Genomic DNA, 22,035 nt, shown 5'->3' with positions numbered 1-22,035 from the left:
CAAAGAGTGGGAGGAGCTAGACTAGAGAGTGTCAGTGTGATTTTGTGGGGGTGTCTGGCCCTCGTACTACCTTACTATCTCGGAAGGAACCGGGGTCAGTATCAAACCCTCAAGGTGGTCTCTTGCTGCCCCACTGCCTTCCTAGGCAGACATTCCTGAGAAATTACTAGTCTCCTGGGCCCTGAGATTTGGTCTCTTTGTCATGGTTCTATGCTGCGTCTGTTGACCCTTTTGCCTTGTGAGGCCCCACTCTGTACAGCTGTACCCTGTTGGAGCAGCTGTCTCATAGCTCTGTCTGAAGGGGTGGGGATATTCTCTCCTGTGGTCTACCTTGTCCCAAAGGTGGTATGATCTCTGGCTTTAATTCCCCAGCCCATACCTCCAGCAGGATGATTGGTCACCCTTCCAAAAAAAAAAAAATCAGCTAGAACCTATGAATGTGACTTATTTGGATAAAAGGTCTTTACAAACTTAACTACGTTAAGAATCTTAAAATGAGATAGTCCTAGATTGCCCAGGCGGGCCATATCCAATGACAAGTGTTCTCATACAAAACGGAAGAGAAGATACAGCTACAGAGAAGGCCATGTGAAGATGGAGACAGGGAGGGAAGATGTGTCGACACAATCCGAGGAGCACGTGGAACCACGCTGCAAGGTGTAAGAAGATTCTCCCCGAGCCTTTGGAAGAAGTATCGTCCTGTCAGCATCTTCATTTCAGACTTCTGGCCTCCTGAACTGTGAAGGAAACATTTCTGTGGCTTTAAGTCATCAAATGTGTGGTAATTTGTTCTAGCAGCCCCAGGAAACGAATTGAGATATCCATGGCCAGGTTGTAACCTTCAAGTGTGTTTGCTGAAAATTTGGGGATAACCAACAGGAAGAATAGCAGAATAATTAAAACTACACAGTGCCTGGAACCTCCCTGGGCTGGCTGCTCACCATGGACACTTTCCTGCCTCTTTATGGCCAAGGCCAACATTTTGAAGTTGTCAAGGTGTTGGGACTGGCCCAGTTTCACCCCCAGCCCAGAGAGAAGATGAAGTTCCTTCCCTCACAGTTGTCTAAGGCCGGCTGCTTAAATCGTTCCCAGCTCCAGGACGAACTCCGCTCATGAGAAGCCACGCCCACCCACAGGCTTTGAACCCCAAAAGCCATCAGTCATCAGATTCTCCAACAGTGCACTTCCCACAGTCTGGATGTCACTGCTGTCCAGGCGGGGCTGCTCCAAGACCAGACGACTGTTTTTTGTGTTTCAAGGCTTAAGAAAAAAACAACAAAAATCTTGGAATTGGTGTCACTCAGCATACTCTTGCTACGTTAAATTCAGTTAAAAGTGTTTAAGTTTGGGTTATTTGCAGGGATAGAAGCTCTTCCTGAAATTTGTCTTGCTAGTGAAATCAGTGCATGTGGATGGACACTGGGAGGGAATCCAAAAATTGCTAACAGTTTTGTTAGGTTAGTGAGATTATACTGAGGTTACAGATGGGATTATGTGTGAGATGTTTTGCATTTTAAAATATGTCCTTTAACATTCTTTAGCAGTGCACAATGCTATTTTTACAGTAAATAAGGATAGTCATGAAGTTTTGATGCTCTAAGAAAAGAAGTATTTTCCTTTGCCTTTCTCTTCATCACTCAGGGGAAGGGGGTTGATACCAGTTTCTCTTCTGAGAGAAACTCTTACAGTTTATGTGCATTTCAGATAGTTGCAGATCTTTTGGGGAGGAGAAATGCTTCCCTTTCTTGTTAACAAGGAGGAGACATTTTTCTCTGTCTCATCAAGGAATATTAGTCATGACGTATCACCCAGATCAGGGGAGGTGAGAGGGAGTGAGAGGGAGGGCAAGAGAGGGGGACAGACAGACAGACAGAGAGCCAGAGGAGGGTGGAGGACAGCGACTTAGGAGGAGGGCAGGGGGGGGGCAGAAGAGTATCAAGGCTCTCCTCTTCACCAGCTGCAACCCCAGCTGGGCCAGGGGGAGGACAGGTGCTGGCACGAAACTGCAAAGGGTAGTTAGAAGATTCTGCATGAGTCCTATCCATTGGTCTGTTCTCTCCATCCAAAATGCAGTTCTCCACCTGCACCTGCTGGCATCCAAAGGGTGCTTTAAGGCTCATCCCAAATGACAGCTTTTCTATAAAACCCTTCATGATCTCTCACCCCCATCAGGCTCTTTGCTTGCAAGCTTTTTAAACATTTATTATATTCTATCTCACACTAAACTTAGCCTCTTTCCTTCAAACTTTCCACATCCCCCCCACATTACATTAGAAGATTCTTAAAAGCAGCAAATGTGACATTTTTAATGTCTACATTGTCTTCCTCATTCCCAAGAAAAATATGTTTACGTCAACTAATTTGAAGCCCTGGTATAAAAAGAAGTTAGACTATGATAGTCACAGAAATCAGGGAAAAGAACATCAGGTTATAATTCTCTATTCAGTTTTTAAATACTAGTTTTAGTGTATGTATTTTAAAACTTAGTTATAATTTAGGCTGTATTTTTACTAAAAGCAAAAATAAAAGATCAGGATGGGGCTACAGGTGAAATAGGTGAAGGGAAAAAATTACTGACAGTGTTTGATGTGAGTGTAACTCATGTCCAAATTCATCAAGCTGTACACTAAGATTGGTGTATTTTATTCTATGCACCTCAATTAAAAAAACATTGAAATGAATACTACTTATTATGCATGCCTATGGCCAAAATCTGGTCCTTTAAACTGCATAGCCATGTTCTAGTCACTACCGTGGGTGGACTGTGTTGTTACAACAGGCGAATCGGGGGTGTATTGAATGATCACGAAACGTGCAAACAATCTCACCTTGTGTGGACATGAAGAGTGCATAAAGTTCCTTTAAACTCATGGGCTCATGATCATTATTTAGATATTGTTGCTAACGTAGTGCCAGACACTGTTTTAAATGCTTTGTGTGTTTTCACTGATTTAACTTTACAAACTGTCGTAACTCAGGAGGGAAAATCCCGGGCAAATACCTTTGAAACTGAAATCAATCAAAGGGAGAAATAAAGGTTATTTCTTACAAGCAGCCGTCTGCTTGTGCTCCCCCTTTTCTCTTGCGACCAGGCTGCAGAATTGCCCCCCACCCAACCTCTCCGGTCCAGATCAGCCCTTGCTTGCCCTTGTAATTATCTATTCTTATAGAGATGGACTATCCTCTCCACCCCCTGGAAACGCCTATTGTATGGAGATGCTCTAAAGCCAGGTGAGAGATTCTGGAAATACTGTAATTTTACCCACAACTGTATGAGGAAACTCAGCCGTAAGGAAGCTAAATACATACTGATTGTTGCAGCTCAGATCCAAACTCAGGAAGTTTCCTCCGGAATCCAAACTCTTCAACTTGATGTCCTGCTGCCTTTCATACCTTGTCTCTTTGAAAAAATGTTCTGAGGTATGTGACTTTTAATTATAAAAGACAGTGAAAAAATGTGAAAGCAGTGGGCTGTATGAAAACCTGGAAACCAGATCCTTTTTATTCTAGGGCCTTTTTTTCTGAGAAGCTAAGAGATGTATGAGGAAGCATAATGGTGAACAGCTCTACTCTGTACCAGCTGTGTGACCTTGAGCAAGGCACTTAACCTCTCTGAGCTTTATTTTCTATATTTGTAAATGGGATGGCTATAAGGATTAAATGAGTTAATATGTGTAAAGCAGCTAGATGAGCACAAAATGAGTGCTATAGAAGTGTTTGTTAAGTTCACTGAAGCCACTGCGTCCCAGGCAGTACTGGACTATACGGTTAGAGAGATGAATAACACAGTCTTTGCCCTTAAGGGAGTACTTGACCTAGTGGAGGAGAAAGGTATGCAATCAAATCATTCCAGCAGAATACTATAGGAAGCAGTTTGGACGAACTGAAAAAAAGGGTACCTTAACTTGGTCTCAGTGGAAAGAAAAGTGTCTGTCCTTATTCTTAGATAGAAGTGGATTTTATACATGGCATGTAGCCATCTCATGTCTGGTTTTGTCCATTCCTAAGCCATAGTGCCTGAGAATTCAAAAGTAGTGGTTTATTTATTTGGGTCAAACATTTCCCTTTTCTCATGGGCTTCTGCAAAACTGCAAGTTAACGTGGGGTTTGCATGTTTCCTAATGATATTTTGGTGACATCTTGCATGACAAACTGTGGGGACTCACACCCAGAGATCCAGGTCTGGATGGGTCCTTGGAAACGCCTTGGCTGGTTCTGTAGGCTGTGCACCCACGCGCTTCACCCCGGGAGCCACGATGCACTTTGTTGGCCTTCCAACTCAAGGACAAGAACACCTGAGGCCAGAGGATCATGGGCAAGAAGAGGGGCAGTGCAGTAGCGTTGGTCCTTTATGCTGCCCCTCTTCTGTCCGCAGGCATCCTTTTCTTTAGGCAGAGTCTCTGTTCGTGTTGGAAGGAAGCTCACTCAGCTTCCAGGACCAGGGCACCTGGTCCCCATCTGCCTGCCAGCCTGCTCACACCCTGTGTATTCTCCCAGAGCTCTGACACCTCATGTCCGTCCCCAGCCATGTGGTTAATGAGAGGCCTATTCAGACCTCATTAGGAGATCAACTTGGTTTCTTCCACTCTCAGAAGCTAATTATGTCTCTTTCATTAGTTCAATTTCGGCAATTAATGTATCTCTGTATACATAACCGGCTGTTTGTTTTCAATCTAAGTGACGCGTGTGTGGCTGTCCCTTCCTCTCCTGGCACACATTCCTCTCTTTGTCTCCTCTCCCTTTCCTTATAAACACTATCCCTGTCAGGGTTCCAATTTAAGCAACACATATCAACACAGCAAACTTAAAAGCTAAAAGGGATTTATGGGAGGAACCCGGCAGCTCATGGAATAAAGAGAGGTCCCAAATAACTGATCCCCAGAAGCCAGAGGGACCAGGGAAGCCCTGGGTGCCTGAAATCCTCCTCAACAGTAGACGTTTTAATTTCATGGTTGAAAGACTTGCCAGTTCATTAGTCCAGTGGCTCAGTGACATCATCGGAGGCTCATGTGGCCATTTCAGTGGTTTGGCTTGACCTCTGAGCTGTTCTCCCTTCCCCCAACTTGGCTGTAAGGTGGCTAAGGCAGGCCACGTGTGAGGTACAGGAAACCATCCCCTTAAGTTCCAAAGGAAGTAGTCACTCTCTCCCTTTCTCTCTGCCTCTTTCTTCCTCCAACTCTCTTTAAAAAAAAAAAAAAAAAAAGCACCTGTGAAAACACTTCCCAGGAGTCCCTGAGCAGACATCAGTCATGTTTCATTGGTCAGGATTGTACCATATGCCTATTGTCTAACCAGTCATTGCCTAGGGGACACTGGGATAAGTGTAGGGAAATCAGAGTTCATGCCTAGGGGTTGGTGAAAGGCCTGGACTCTTCGCTAGCACAAAGTCACAAGATACATGATCAAGCTTCTGGTCTTTAGAAAGAACAATGGGACAAAGGCTTCTGGGAAGCACCTATGAGATGTTCATCACAACAGTCTCTCAGGAGTCCTTGGAGTGCGGTAAGGATCTTCCCTAAATGGAAGGGATGCTGGGGAAGCATAATGAGCAGATATCCATCATCAGCTACTGAAAATTCGGGTTCCAAAGTTCTGCTAATTTTTATGCTCACAAAAACAATTGCCCATATATAGCATGGGGTTGCTTGCCCAGGCTCAAGTTTCTAGGGAAAGATCAAGGTTCTTTTTTGAGTACTTCATGCTAAGGACTGAATTATGTCTCCCCCAACATCATGTGCTACAGCCCTAACCTCCCATGTGACTGTACTGAAGGTAGGAAAGTGATTAAGGTCAAATGAGGTCATAAGCGTGGAGCCCCTGATCTGTCAGAACTGGTCCTCACCAAAGAGGAAGAGGCGCCAGAGGTCTCCCTCTCCAATATGTGAGGACATAGCAAGAAGGTGGCTGTCTGCAAGCTATGAAGAGGACTCTCACTGCATCTTGACCTTGGATTTCCTGTCTCTACCACCGTGAGAAATAAAACTTCTCTGTGTAAGCCCCCAGTCTATGGTATTTCGTTTTGTCGGCCCATGGTGACTGAGACATTACAAAGTACATATAGGCAGTAATACATCCAATAGTGTGATTTTGTGAGGGAAAAGCCAGTGCAGACCTTGGTTGCTAGGGGAAACTCCATCAGCTTTCATTAAATAAAAGCAGCTCTACTGACCAAAGTGAACTACTGGTGGTATGGTGACTTCTCTTCTGCTGGTCCCTGGGTACAAAGAAACCAGGGGTCCTGGCAGCAGACAGCTTGCAGTGCAGTGGAATCCTTTCTATGTATCTTTTGGATTCTAGGACCTCCAACTCTGAAGAACTCAGAGTTTCTGAATGGAAAGCACAAAATCTCCCATGAGCTCACTGGGACTCCCCCTGTTTTCATATAACTAGTGCCTCAGACCCATGCATGTTTCCATTGGGATAAAGTACAGGACACCTGTGCACACTCTGTTTATGCCATTGTGGCTACTCCATTCATATGCTCACAGACCAGTTCCAAGATGGCCAATGATGAAGGCTGGTTAATATATAATGAGTGACCAAGTCATTGTTCTGTTACTTGGTCAGTGTATCTTCCAGGGTAGAGCCTTTCTGGTAGGCATTAATGGGAGATGCAAAGACGTTCACACTTCATGCCTGCTGCCCGCCCCCAGTGCATTCCTCTGTAAGCCTTTACCTCAGACCTCCTTGGTATCGGTCTTCTAGGCTCCTGATCAGATGACCTGGCCATTAGCCACCACTCAGTACTCTGTATGTATTCTCAGTTTGGGTTGATTCTCCCTACAAACATGTCCAGGTATACTGCTCAAAAATCAACACATTGGGAAAACTTTCCTTCTTCGCTATCTTTTAGGCCACCCGTGAATGCGGCTATAATGTGGCCATTGTCCAGTTGTGGCTTATGCACATGTGCCAAGCAGACCCATTCATAAGCAAGCTCAGGCTTTCCGTCCTGCACAGGGTCATAGTGGATACCCATATTGCTCGAGGCAGGAGCTTGGGGACAGGCTGGTGCAACGGTGGTTGCTGACATGGATTCTGGGCCACCTGCTCACATTGCTTGCTGGGACCCTCTGATATTGCTTATCTTGATCCAGATGTATCATTTCCAACATACAATGACTGCTGCTGAATTAATGCCTTGGCAGGTCTGATGAACCCACAATGGGCAGTTCTGCAGGACACATGGTCATTTTGTGCCTCAGGGTCTAGTGTTTTTGTCTTAACCAAGGCCTAGTATGAAGCCAGGAACTATTTTTTGAAAATTTAATTCTCTGGTGTGGATACTGTGGCCTTGTTCTGAAATTGCAGGAGCCTGTGATAGAGTTCTATCCCTGGGGCTCCCAAAAAGGTGCACCTGGTGTCTCTTCGCACCACTGACACCTCCAGCACCATAGGATCTGCCAGATTGTTTGGCTCAAGTGGCAAGGTTGCGTGACTATCCTGTAACTGCCACAGGGACCTCTCCTGCTCTTAGTCCCACTCTAAACTGGTGACCATCCATATTATCCAGTATATTGGTTGGACCAGTATCCCTAGGGTGTGGAATGTGTTGTGTCCAGAACCCAAGAAGTCTACCAGGCACTTTGCGTCCTTCTTGTGATTAGGATGTAAGATTTAGTAATTCATCTTTTACTTTGGAGGGGATATCCTAACACATTCCTGACCATTGGACAGCCTAAGAATGTTACTAAAGTGATAGATCCTTGAAATTTCATCTTGTGTATCCACCCCCCTTGGGAGCACACGTATCTCACCAAGGCTGCAGCAGACTAGCTCTAGTCATCCTGTCCAAGCAGCATGACGTTCATCAATGTGATGGGTAAGTGTCATGTTCTGTGGAGTGTCCAGGTCACTGGATGATATCATGGAAAAGGAGGTGAACTAACACAGCCTTTGGGTAAAACCATAACTAAATATCACCCATCCTATGTCAATGCAAACTTTTGGATTCTCTTTTTTGGTTAGAGTAGAAAAGAGCACATCAAGAAAATCAGTGGCCACTGACCATGCACCTGAAGCCTTACATCTGCTCTAACAAAAAAACTATGGCACAGCAGCTCTACAAAAAGACTAAGGGTACAGTTGGGTTAAGTCCACATTGGTTGGCAGCCATTCTTCTGGATCCATCCAGCTTCTGCAGAAGCCAGAGTGGCCAATTCATTGGAGGTATGATGGATAGGGTCACTATCCACATATTTTTTTGTGTTTTTAAGGATGGCACTGGATGGCTCTGTCATTGGATCTGGAGTGAAGTGCTATTTTATAAAAAAAAATAATAAATTTGAGAATATTTTACATGAGATCTACGATCTTAACAGATTTTTAAGTGTGCAATACAGTATTGTTATCTATAGGTGTAATATTGTACATCAGACCCATAAAACATATACATCTTTCATAACTGAAATTTTATACACATTTATTAGCAAATTCCCATTTTTCCCTCCCTCTAGACCCTGGAAATGACAATTCTATTCTCTGCTTCTATGAGTTTGGTTATTTTCGATACTTCATATAAATGGAATAATACAGTACTTAGCTTTCTGTGACTGCCTCAGTTCATTTCAGTGATGGATGTCCTCAAGGTTCATCCATGTTGCAGGATTTCCTTTTTTAAGGCTGAATAGTATTCCACTGCATGCATTTGTCATATTTTCTTTATCCATTCATCTTTTGATGAGCATTTAAGTTTGTTTCTGTAACTTGGCTGTTTTGAATAACACTGCAGTAAACATGGGTGTGCTATTATCTCTCCAAGATCCTGATTTCAATTCTTTTGGATAAATATGTAGAAGTGGGATTGCTGAATCATATGGTAGTTCTGTTTTTAATTTTTTGAGGAATTTCCATACTGTTTTCCATAGAAGCAGCATTTTGCAATTCATCAACAGTTTATAAGGGTTCCAATTTCCAACTTCCTTACAAACATTTGTTTTCCCCTCCTCCCTCCCACCTTCCTTCCCTCCTTGACTTTCTTTCTCTTTTATAATAGCCATTCTAATATGTGTAATTGGATACATCATTGTGGTTTTGATTTGTATTTCCCTGATGATTAGGGATGTTTAATACCTTTTCATACTTTTTTTGTCTATTTGTATGTCTTCTTTTGAGAAATGTCTATTCAGATCTTTTGTCTATTTAAATGTTTTTTGCTAGAGAACTGTAGGACTTCCTTATTTATTTTGGAAAATAACTCCTTGTCAAATACATGGTCTGCAAATATTTTTCGCACTCAGTAAGTTACTTTTCACTTTACTGATGGTTTCTTTTCTTTTTTTAATTATTATTTTTTAGATTTTTTATTAAGGTATGATTGATATACACTCTTATGAAGGTTTCACATGAAAAAACAATATGGTTACTACATTTACCCATATTATCAAGTCCCCACCCATACCCCAGTGCAGTCACTGTCCATCAGTGCAGCAAGATGCCACAGATCCACTATGTGCCTTCTCTGTGCTACACTGTTCTCCCCATGATCCCCCCACACCATGTGTTCTAAACATAATGCCCCTCAATCCCCTTCTCCCTCCCTCCCCACCTGCCCTCTCCCACCCCTCCTCCCCTTTGGTAACCACTAGTTCATTCTTGAAGTCTCTGAGTCTGCTGCCACTTTGTTCCTTCAGTTTTGCTTCATTGTTAGACTCCACAAATGAGGGAAATAATTTGACATTTGTCTTTTTCCACCTGTCTTATTTCACTGAGCATAATGTCCTCCAGCTCCATCCATGTTGTTGCAAATGGTAGGATTTGTTTATTTCTTATGGCTGAATAGTATTCCATTGTATATATGTACCACATCTTCTTTATCCATTCATCTACTGATGGACATTTAGGTTGCTTCCATATCTTGGCTATTGTAAAAAGTGCTGTGATAAACATAGGGGTGCATATGCTTTTTGAAGCTGAGAACTCTGATGGTTTCCTTTCTGTCAGAAACTTTCTAGTTTGATGTAGTCTCACTTGTCTAATTTTTCTTTTGTTGCCTGTGCTTTTGGTGTCATATCCATTAAATCAATTGCTAAGACCAATGTGTTGAAGGCTCTTGCCTATGGCTTCCTCTATAAGTTTACCATTTCAAAACACATTTAAGCCTTTAATCCTCTGTGAGTTGACTTTTGTGTATGGTGTAAGGAAAGGGTCCAATTTCATTCTTTTGTAGGTGGCCATCTAGTTTTTACAATATCACTTGTTAAAGAGACTGTCCTTGCCCTATTGTGTATTCTTGGCACCCTTGTTGAAGATCAGTTAACTATATATATGTGTAGATTTATTTCTGGGCTCTCTATCCTGTTCCACTAGTCAATATGTCTTTCTTTATGCCAGTGTTACACTACTTTAATTGCTGTAGCTTTGTAATATATTTTAAAATCAGGATATATGATGCCTCCAACTTTGTTCTTGTTTTACATGCAGTACTACTTCTGATTTACTATTGTAAAATGCCCCACCACTGTAAATGTCAGTGGTGGGGCAGTTTCAGAAGTTTTTACTTGGCCTTCCCCACTATGATAATGACCCAGTATGGAGGTCACTTCAAATGCCAAGTAGATCAATTCCAATTGCAGACTCCTGGGCAGAGGATAACTGCTGGGAGGGCCCAGTGACTGAGGGATCCCCCTGGAGTCATCCTTCACTGGGACTCTGCTTATTAGTTGGCTCCTCTAAGCCCTCACTCTAATAGGAGGAACAGGTTAATGCTTTGAGTCTTTAAATATGAATATTAACTTAGACCCTGTGTCTAATAATCCTCAAAATATTTTCCCCTTTCTCCAGTGCACAGTCACACAGACAAATGGCCACAGGTCCCTTTGGGAAGACACTGGGGGATTCATCACAGTATTTACTTGTCAGAGCACTGCAGGATCCTTCTTCTTTAGCCAATGTGTTTTAAATCTGAATATTGGCTTAAGTTTGGGAACTGAGAAAGGAGTTGTGACTTATCAGAATTAGACTGCTCTTCGCCTCCTCATCTTCCATTGTTGCCATTTTCCTGGTTATTGATGCTAAGCAACATCCCTGTTAACTGCCTGTATCTTTTGCTCCTGTAGACACACGCTCTCTTAGCCATTTCCATAGTTCCCTGGGGCCCAAGCTCCCTTGGCTGCCCTTAAGACCCTTCCATGGACCATAGTCCTCTGGTGGGCCATCCGGCCTTACATAACATATTCATTCCAGCAGATTCGTCCCTCAGCCTCTTTATTTCTCCTCTATCTTCTGTGAGGAAAACTCAGGCATTTTCATGTTATCCGTGTTTGTTCTCTGTGTTTTCAGGATTCTAAGAGCTCCTCTCTACCCAGCAGCAAGTTTTCCCCATCCCATAGGTCCTTGCTAGAGTGTCAAACCCCTTAACCCAAGAAAGCACTCCAAGCCAATGAATTCTTCCCTATATAACTTTACATTTTCACCCCCTTAATGAAGTACCCTCAAAACCCAATCTTGGTTGTACTCCCCTGGTTCTTGCTGGTACCTTCTAGCTATTTCTTGAAATACCTTTGGTGCATAGTCTTTTTCCTCCCTTATTAAGTTCAGCATGTCTATAGCCAGATTATTATGCTGAGATTAATTCTTGTCATCAGTAGAAGCCAGGAGAAGATGTAGGGGTCGCTCCCGAGGAAGGCACCCACTGTTCTTTGGGAGGGAGTCTGTTATAGCATCCTCCATCACAGCATAAGTGCTAGCTCTTGCTAGGGAACAGGAGGCCCCTCTGCAAACCCTGAGAGTTCAGGGGAGCCCACATTGCTAACATCTTCAGGGACATCTATCCAGATGTTTCGGGGTACCAGGTTTTCCCCACCTGTACCCTGACCTTAATGTAACAGACTTGCCTTTCTGAGGATTCAAATGCTTCTGGACCCCCCTGCTCAATTGTGTCCATTCTTCCACTGAAGAATATAAAGGTGTCTTGATAAACTTTACACATCACCATTACAGCTTATTTCTCATGATCCCCTTGTACGACATCAACACAACTTATCAGTAACTACCCAACCCCACTTTGTAGGCTCAGTTTCCTGTGTTTTCAAATGTCTCAATCATTGGTGTGCCCTTTGCCACAAGTGTCCTCCCAGCAGGAATGTTCCCCTGCAACAAGATGTTTTCCCAGCTCAGGGCAGGTGGGATTTTTAGCAAAGCCACCACTTTTTACTACAGCCTATCCTTGAACAACTTACTACTCAGGATGGAGGAGTGAGCCAGTCCAAAGTCCCCACCTCAATGTCTGTTTTCTCAGACTTCATTCCCCATACCACTTGTGTTAGCTGGGAGCCTCCTAATAGGATGCCGGACAAGATCAGATGTACAAGAAATGTATGGAAGGCGGATACCTGTCAGGGAAAAAGAGGAGAAAATTGGAAGAGGCAAGAAGAGTCATTGGACTGATGCAGATGTGTATCCCTCCCTCTTGCTGCTGTAACATTTCCACAAACTTCATGGCTTAGAACAGCATACATTGATTACCTTGCAGTTCCGGAGGTCAGATGTCTCACTGAGTGACATCAAGTATTGGCAGAACCGTGCTCCTTCTGAGGGGTCCAGGGGAGAATTTATCTCTTGCCTTTTCCTGCTTCAGGACTTGGCCTGCGTTCCTCGGTTCACGGTCCTCTTCCGTCTGCAGAGCCACATCGCGTCACTCTGGGCTCCGCTCATACTCTTACAGGCCCTTCTGTGATCCTCCCGCTTCTCTCTTGTGAGTTTGATTGTATGGAACTGTTGTCATGATCCAGGAGAATCTCTCATCTCAAAACCCTTTAACATAATCACACTGCAAAGTTCCTTTCCCCATATGTGGTAACATGTTCACCGGGTCTGGAGATTAGAAAGTGGTTTTCCCTGAAAAGGAAGGAAACTGGATAGTAAGAGTCTCAGACAATAGCACGCTTCTAAGAACGTTTTGGCTGGGCTAGGGCTGGGTCTTTGCGTGAAAGTGGTGCACCAGGAAAGTCCTGTGTCTCTCAAGAATGGACCTAGCTTGGGGGTCTCTGGCTCTCCAGCCACTGGGTGGTGAACACTCGGGTCGCGCATCAGTTGTGCTCTGCACTACAGGGCCCCAGAGGGCACGTGCTCACGACTATCATGATCATGGACTCTCAGATCAGACAGTTGCTCTCAGGTCAGATAGCTCCACTATCTAGGTAATTATGAGAACCTGGGTAAGCCACTTCCCCTTTCTCTGCCTCAGTTTCCTCACATGTCAAATGTGGATGATAATAGTAACCAGTTATTTAACCAATGGATAGTAATAAGGTTGTTGTGAGGAATACATTAGGACAGTGCCCTTAATAAAGCTATTTTTATTTATCTATTACTAATGGCAGAATTGTGACTCAAACTGCACCCGTGACTGTCTTTCTATGGCTTCTTGGCTCCATCCCATTACTATGTGGAAAAGGCTTTGTGCTGGGGTGGTTAGGTCCCTGCCTGCATTTGCATGTGACATTGTTGCTTTCTAAGTAAAAGTCAGACTACCTGGCAGAAATATTGTAGGAACTGTAGGCATACACTCATTATTTATATTTCTCATATCTCTATAAAAGCAAATCAGAGTTATAAATTGAATACAGGTAAAACAACAAAACCAATAACACTCAAATACATAAAATTAACTGAATGGGCTGGATTTTTTTAAATGAAAATTAATTGATGCTTGCAATGCTGTCTTAAAGTTCTTTCTCTTGAGTGACAGTATTTTGCTTTGGTTTGGTAACTAAATATAATTTATTCTTATCTAATTAATTCAGAACAATTAGTACAATATTTCTTATATGTGATCATTCATACAGATGTAAGCTTGGGCATCAAAATGATGGGCCAGATTCATTTATAAGTGGTTATCTAGTTATATGAAGTATACTTGCATTATTTGTTTTAGAGTATAAAGACAGAAACTCAAATACTCAAAATGAAATTACTGGGGAGCACCTGGGGATCTGTGGGAATGCTATCCATGATCAAATACTGAGATAATGAATGTAAAGGTGCCAAAAATTAAAAGGAGCTTGTAGTTGCTAGGAGTCATTACCAAGATAAGACTGCGAGCTAAAAGCAGCTACCTCAAGTCACATGAAGTGCGCCTTTCTTGTCCTGCCTCACCTCCCAACAGTGACCCTATCCTGCAGCATCCTAACGGATCGGGGGGCTGATGTTTATGTTTCATCTTGGATCTCCGTGGATCCCTGGTCCCACTACTGCTACCCCCATTTCCATATGATGCTGCTGGAATCTGGCGAGGGCGAGGCAAAGCAGAGGAGCAGGTGTATCAGCCTCTCCATAAGAGAGCAGGAGCAGACTGCAAAGGGCATGACATGTACAGAGTAAATCAATATTCTGGACATGACCCCACCTTCCTTGTTACCCAGCAGGCAAGACAGTGGTTTCTCCTTTCTCTGCCAGGTACCAGCTAGGGCCTCTCAGGGGGATCTTATTTATAGAACCATAATAAATACATTACAGGGCCCAGGGAGATCTTAAGAACTTTCACTACAAGTTAAGAATGTTCGTAATGACTTTTGGGTTATGTTGCTGGAGCAAGTGGGAGACAAAGTGTGAAGACTATTCTTTTCTGTTTCTTCCTCCTCTCTTTTCCTTTAGCTTCTTTTTCTCCATTTGTGTTTTTCTTTCCTCCTTTTCTCTCTTTTCCTGTGGTTTCTCATTTTCAAGGATATAGTTCTTTCAGGTCCTTGGTTCTAAATTTTTACATATCACATTTAAGGTTAATTATCTGACTATTGAAGGAAGAAAATAATGACAAAATAATTTTAATGTCAATATCACTCTTATTATGTCTGATGTTTTTGAATTCATAAAATGCTATCATATATCATCTTATATAATCCTCACAACAACCTGTGACAGAGTTACTATTTTTCGGTTTTACAAGTGGGAGGCTAAGGCTTAAAGAAGTAAAGTCTCCTCTCTTCCCTGTTCCCCTTTCCTATTCCTTCTAACCCTCTCCTTTCTTGAACATCTCAGTCGTAAGTCTATAGACATGGCTGAGTAAAGTGAGGGCTTGACCAGAGTTGCTACAATTTATTCATATCTGGTATTCAACAGTATGGGACCCATTGTAAGGAAAACAAAACAAAACAGTCAGTATAAACAAACTCTAAGTGGGCCTAGATATGCTATCTAACAAAGACTCTAAAATAGCTTTCATAAATGTTTTAAAATGTGAAGGAAAAAATGATGACAATGATTCAACAAAGAATTTTAAGAAGTAAATAGGAACTTTAAAAAAGTTTGAATGGAAATTTTGGAATTGAAATGTGTAATAATTGAAATGAAAAATTCACTCCATGGGATTTGATCCATAGCAGATTTGAGATGTCAGAAGAAAGAATTAATTGGCTTGAAGATAGGTCAATATAAATTACCCAATCTAAAAATTAGAGAGAAGGAAAATGAGCAGAGCTTTAGAGACCTGCAACACAGCATCAAACATGCCAAAAGACATATTTTGGAGTCCCAGAAGGAGAGAAGAGGGAGATAAAAGGAATATATATATTTGAAGAAAGAATGGACAAAAGCTTCCCAAACTTGGTGAAGAGCATTTAATATACTGATCAAAGAAATTCAATAAACTCCAAGTAGGATAAGCCCAAAGAGATAAACACCTAAGCACACAATCAAACTGTTGAAAACCAAAGCCCAAGAGAAAATCTTAAAAGCTACAGGAGAAAAATGATTCATCACATATAGGGGGACAACAGTAGAATTAACTCCTGAATTTTCAATGGAAATAATATAGGCCAGAAGGCAGTGGAATGACATATTCTAAGTGCTGGAGAAAATATTGTTAATCAAGAGTTTTATACCCTGCAAAAGTATACTTCAAAACTGAATGTCAAAAACTCATCCAGAATACAAGGATTGAGAACAGCAGAACTGCATTGTAAGAAATACTGAAAGACATCCTTCAGAATACAAGAAAATGATACCAGTGATAACCAAAATCCACAGGAAAAAATGAAAAGCCCCAGAACTGATAAACATGTGAATAAATATAAAATAAAATATAAATATATTTCCTTACTTTTCTCCTGTTAATTTCCTTACAAGATAGGAGATTTTATAAAGCAATACTTATAAAACTATGTTTTGGGTTTATAATATATAGATGTAATATATGTGAATACAGTAGCACAGATGAGAAAGAAGAAGTGGAGCTATACTAAAGTTGTTATATTTTACCAGAATTAATAACCTGAAGTATATTGTGTTAAGGTGCATTACAATTTACAGAGCACGTACAGAAAAAATAACAGAAAATTATATCATTAAAAAATCAGCATAGTAATTAAAGCAAAGGAATTAAAAATAAAAGAGGAACTAAATTGCTTAAAAAAGGAAGACTATAAAGGGAAAAAAGAAGGGGAAGAAAGAAACTGTGGCTCTTCAAGACCCTTGAATTTGAGATCCCTGTTCTGTGTGAGCTGCTGGAGGTGCCACCAGGATGTGGGATAGCCTCTGTGCCTTGTCTTTTCTAAAACATGACCGATTTAAAAAATACTGTTACAACTGTGCTTTTCTATTTTTACCTATAAAAATAAGTTATATTACCTATGAATACATTCATTAGGTTTGCTCTATACAAGATAAATAAGTACAAATGCTTCATGATGAATATAATTTTAAAAGAAGTACTTAGGTGCAGTGTCTCCACATACTAGTTAATAATTTCCCTTAAATGAAATCTCTGAAGTTCTCTGAGAGCTAATGTCTCACTAAGATGTCATCAGGAATGAGGCACAACAGGAGAGGAGGGTCAGGGGTGGGCACTGGCTGGATGAGAGAGCGTCTGACAGATTACATAAATCATAGAGGCTGGTAGTCAAATCCAGAAAAGAGTGAAAGAAAAGGAGACAAGTAACGTGCCCCACACCCAGCCTTCCAGAAGACAAGGGATCAGACTCTTCCAGAAAGAAATCTTGGAAACATGAAATTGCCTACTGTGTTTGGGGAATTTAAAGTCATTCAGCAAGTGATGAGGCCAGAGAAAAGGGGGAGGATGACTCAGATTATGAAAAATCTGATATGTCAGGACAGGGCATCGGCATTTATCTCACAGGTAAGGAAAGTCAATGAAGGGCTTTCAGTGTGGAAAAAGATATGATTAGATATACAGATTAATTACCCTTGGGGCCATGAGGCAGATGGATTAGAGGAACGGAGAGACAGTAAGGCCAGTTAGGACTCTATTGACACATCCAGATGAAAGATTTGCTTGAACTACGGCAGTGACAGTGGGTATAGATTGGGGAGAGGACTGACAAATGAGGTATTTCAGAGGTAAAGTCAGCAGGGCTTGGAGACGTTTGGGGATAAGGGGGATGGTGGGGTTGTGAGGGATGCACCACTCTAGGGATAATCCATCAAATACAGGGCGTGCCGGAGGACGAGAAGGCTGAGCAGGGGTGGAGGTGATAATGGTGAGATGGCTTTCAGGGATGTATTTGAGGTTTCTATGGGAAATTCATATAAGACATGGAGTATGTGAGTTTACAACTTTTCTCCTTTGTATGTTTTTGATCTTAGGAGAGTCGGCTTTGGAAGGAATGAGTACCTAGATGTTTGTGAAAACAATGGGAATGAGTGATATCTTGTAAGAAGAGGATGTAAAAGTGGAGGAGGTGGACACGGGCAGCATCCTAGATGACGTGCACAGTTAAGGTGGGGGTGCTGGAGGATGGTCCGGCGCCGGGTCATGAGCAGTCAGAGAAGCAGAAGACCCGGGAGGGGCCTGTGCCTTGCAAAGGACAGAAGGTAAGTTCCAAAACAACAAGGGGAGTGGCCGGCCTTTTAAAACCAGCCCCGTGTTAAGGTAAGTAATGGAAAGTACACCTTGGAGTTGGCAATAGGGATGCTGATGATGGATGTGGTCAGAGTGGTCTCCGCGGAACGGCAGCGGCTGAAGCCCGGGCGATGGCTCTGGAAGTGGCTGGGATGAGGAATGGAGACAGCCAGTGCCGATTATTTCTCCAGATGCTTGCCTGCCAGAGAAAGGAAAACTCTAGATGAGCAAAACCAGGGAGTGGTTCTCTGTTCACTTGTGTTAGGATAAGGCAGATTTCAGTGCGCTGATAAGCTGAAAGCACGAAGCCAGTAAGAGCATTTGATGACACAGAAGAGAGAAATGAAAATGAATGGAGGAAAGGCCCGAGTTGGTGTCATTTGGGACCATACAGACCCGTGCATGGGGCTCAGGAGAGGCAGGGCTTGGAAATACGACTTCTTCTCTAAGACTTCCTGGCACAGCAGGTCAGGAGCCGGGTGGAGGTGCATTCCACATCCAGATAACGTGGCTGTGTCTGGACCGCAGTTCCAGCAGTTTGCCTGTGAGGACGTAAGAATCATTGGACAGCCTCAGTTTTCCCTGGGCTAGTCCTCAAAGTTTACTCAGCCTGTGTGCTATTCTTTCTTTTAGGCATAGAATTAAAAAAACAAAAAAACAAAGTTAGACTACACAGGTCCTTAGAAACTGTGTGGTGAGTTATTTTTCAGATGAGAAAGCTTGTTTGAACAGCACTTTTCCGATGGCTGTTTCACCAGTTCAGCCTTACACAGCTTGCTGGTAGCTGGCGCATCCTAATGTTCTCTCACTCTGTTTCTCTGATTAGAAGTATCTCTGATTAAAAGTCATTGAATCCAACTTGTGTGCTAAGTGGGACACTGGCCATTTCTGCTTTGCTTTTTCCTCTTTTGTCAAAAGACCCTCTTGCTCACCCAGCTGGTTGGGCAGTAGCTTAGCAAGGGGTTTCTAGAGAAAACCTCACTGGACCCCATGCTACTATCATCCTTCCTGTTGATGCACAGATGAAATCTGCCAATGGTAATAAAAACTATTTATTTAGTGCTTACTATGTGCCAGGCCCTGTGCAAAAGCACTTTATTTAATTCTATGAGTAGGTGCAAATTATTACACCCCTTTTTACCGATGAGCAAACTGAGTCACAGAGAGACATCAAGCCACCCAGACAAGGCCACCCAGCACAGGGGAAGAGCCTGGGTATGAACAAGGCTCTGTGACTCCACTCCCTACACAAGTTGTTTCTGTGAAAACAGTGTGGAGGTGGGGGCACTGGCCATGGTGAGAAGTCGGGCACCTCTCTTCAGTGTCCCAGCCCGTCAGTGTGGTTTCCCAGCCAGCCCCTGCCCTCCCCTAGGGCCCAGCCTCGGCCCTCCTGGGAGCCCATCGTTGCTGTTTTCTCCTCCTCCACTTCCTGCTCTCCCTGAGCCCTCCTCCAGTTAAAAAACCATTCTGGCAATTCAAGCCTAACGTCTAGTAAATTATGTTTCTCCAAATTGCTACATTAATAAGGGCCGTGTGTTCCTAGAGGATCATTAATTACAGACACATTTTTATTTCCTGCTGAATTATGGCCTGTGTTTCTGCTCTATGCAGCTTGGGCACAATCTTGCCAACGTGCCTGTGTGTTGCTTTTGACATCTGTCTCTGGCTTCCTGGCAAGCAGCCCTTGTAGTTCCCTGCTCTCCACATCTTCTTTCTGGACTGCATGGCTTTCCCCAAAAGTTGAGAGTCCCCCTATGCAAGCCTGGACAGGTGTGGAGGTCTCCATTCCTCAATCTTCTCCCATCGAAACCAGTTGCTGCTGCTGCTGCTTGGACCAGTGCAGGGTGGCCAGAGGTACAGGGGGAGTCAAGGAGATGACACTCTGTTGATGTTCCCCCCTAAAGCCTCCCTGGCAATGTGGTTCCTTGGATTTAAGGTTGTTCCAAAACTTGAGAAATTCTGCATAAGGTAGGAGACAGTGGGTTCCTGCCTTTGTCTGCATAGCTTCCTTGACCTGGATATTCTGATGGGCCACATTTTCAGCCCAGGCTCTGAACCATGCAGGACGGAGGCAGGACGCTGGCAGGAATGCTCTGCTTCCCCCATCTGCTGGGCTTGGAGACAGTCACTCTTGCATCACGTGAACATTCTCAGCCTCCAGGGTGAGACGTGGGCACCTTCCTGAGTTAAAGCAGTTCTTGCCCTTCTGCACGGACCCTATCCATAGACGTTTGTTCCCCCTGGATTTCCATGCTTTCATCTACCTGGACACCTGCTTAGAACTTCATTCCCCTCCTACATCAGCGGCTTGCAACCATGGCTCCATATTATAATCATCTGGAGGAAAGTTTTACAATACAAACTGATCCCGAGACCAATTCAGAGTCTCAGAGGGTGAGACCCAGGCCTCGGTGATTTTTAAAGGTTCTCAGGTGATTACAACATGCAGCTGAGGCTAAGAAGTTCTTCTACTCCTTGCTACTCAAACTGGGGTCTGTGTACCAGTAATAGGAGCATGGCCTGAGAGCTTATGAGGAGTGCAAAACCTCAGGCCCTGTCCCAGACCCACTGAATCAGAATTGTCTACATTTTATTAAGATCTCCAGGTGATTTGTATGCCCTTTAGAGTTTGGAAAGTAGCTTAAATATTTTTCAAACTTTACAATGCAAGAGAACAATCTAGAGAGCTTGTTAAAATTAAAATCCAGTACGTTTGGTCTGGGATGGGACTCAGGGGTGTGCTTTTTTAACAAGGCTTCCAGTTAGTACTGATGCTGGTGATCCTGGTATCACACCTTGAGAACTGCTGCTTCTAGGATTTGGACCTGGGCCTCCTGGGCAGAGAACCCTGGTCAGGCTTTCTATCCTAGACAGGAGACCTACTCAGAGGGGAGAGACCTCCTGGGCTGGGAAGCCTGAATGCTGCTCTCTTCTGCAACAGGTCAGTGGCACTTTCCACCCTTACTTCGGCTGGCTGAGCTCCCTCTGTCCCACCGAGGCAGGCAGGCCAACGTGTGCAGATTTTTATTAGCTATATATATATATTTTTTTTTTTAGATAAGTATTTTTTATTGAAGGGTAGTTGACACACAGTATTACATTAGTTTCAGGTGTACAACACAGTGATTCAACATTTATATACATGATAATTCTAGGTACCAGCTATCACCATACCAAGTTGTTACAATATTTTGACTATATTCCTTATCCTATACATTACATCCCGGTTACTTATTTATTTTACAATTGGAAGTGTGTACCTTTTTTTTTTTTTTGTGAGGGCATCTCTCCTATTTATTGATCAAATGGTTGTTAACCACAATAAAATTCTGTATAGGGGGGTCAATGCTCAATGCACAATCATTAATGCACCCCAAGCCTAATTCTCATCAGTCTCCAATCTTCTGAAGCATAACGAACAAGTTCGTACATGGAGAACAAATTCTTACGTAGTGAATAAGTTGCATGGTGAACCTTACAAGGGCAGTCAGCACAGAAGCTTTTGGTTTTGATCATGCATTATGGACTATAAACAGTCAGTTCAAATATGAATATTCATTTGATTTTTATACTTGATTTATATGTGGATACCACATTTCTCTCTTTATTATTATTTTTAATAAAATGCTGAAGTGGTAGGTAGATACAAGATAAAGGTAGAAAACACAGTTTAGTGTTGTAAGAGAGCAATTGTAGATAATCAGGTGTGTGCCTATAGACTGTGTGTTAATCCAAGCTAGAAAAGGGCAATAAAACATCCACGTATGCAGCAGATTTCTCTCAGAACAGTGGGGAGAGGTTCTAAGCCTCACCTCTGTTGATCCCCAATTTCTCACCTGATGGCCCCCCTGCGACTGTGCCTGTCTTAGGTTGTTCCTCCCTTGAGGAATCTTACCCGTCTCTGGCTAACCAGTCATCTTCCGGGGCCATACAGGGAAATGTTAAGTTGGTAAGTGAGAGAGATAGCTATATATTTTTAACTGAGGTCTAATGCATGGGCTGTAAATTCATCATTTTTAAGTGTACATTTCAGTGCTTTACAGCATATACATTATGTTCTGCAATCATTACCACTATTTCCACCATCCCCCAAAGAAACTGTTCTCATTAGCAGTCAGTCCCAATATCCTGTTCCCCTCAGGCCCTGGCAACCACTCATCTACTTTCTCTCTCCATGGCTGTGCCTGTGGACATTTCATATAAAGGTAATCACACGGTATTTGTCCTTTTGGGGACATTCT

At 42.8% G+C, this 22,035-nt stretch overlaps 1 long non-coding RNA gene across 1 annotated transcript in view; it reads left to right on the top strand.

Moving 5' to 3' along the window:
• The window catches only part of LOC118973571 (uncharacterized), an 87,694-nt gene extending 69,933 nt beyond the window's left edge, over positions 1-17,761 (top strand). Inside the window, exon 3 of the long non-coding RNA XR_005062983.2 lies at positions 17,539-17,761. This is a non-coding gene — a long non-coding RNA (uncharacterized lncRNA). The remainder of the gene's footprint in view (positions 1-17,538) is intronic.
• Positions 17,762-22,035: the final 4,274 nt, after the last annotated feature.

Source organism: Manis javanica, chromosome 3 (genome assembly GCF_040802235.1).
Source record: "Manis javanica isolate MJ-LG chromosome 3, MJ_LKY, whole genome shotgun sequence".
In the NCBI taxonomy this organism is placed as follows: domain Eukaryota; kingdom Metazoa; phylum Chordata; class Mammalia; order Pholidota; family Manidae; genus Manis; species Manis javanica.
This window is presented reverse-complemented; position numbering and strand designations above follow the sequence as displayed.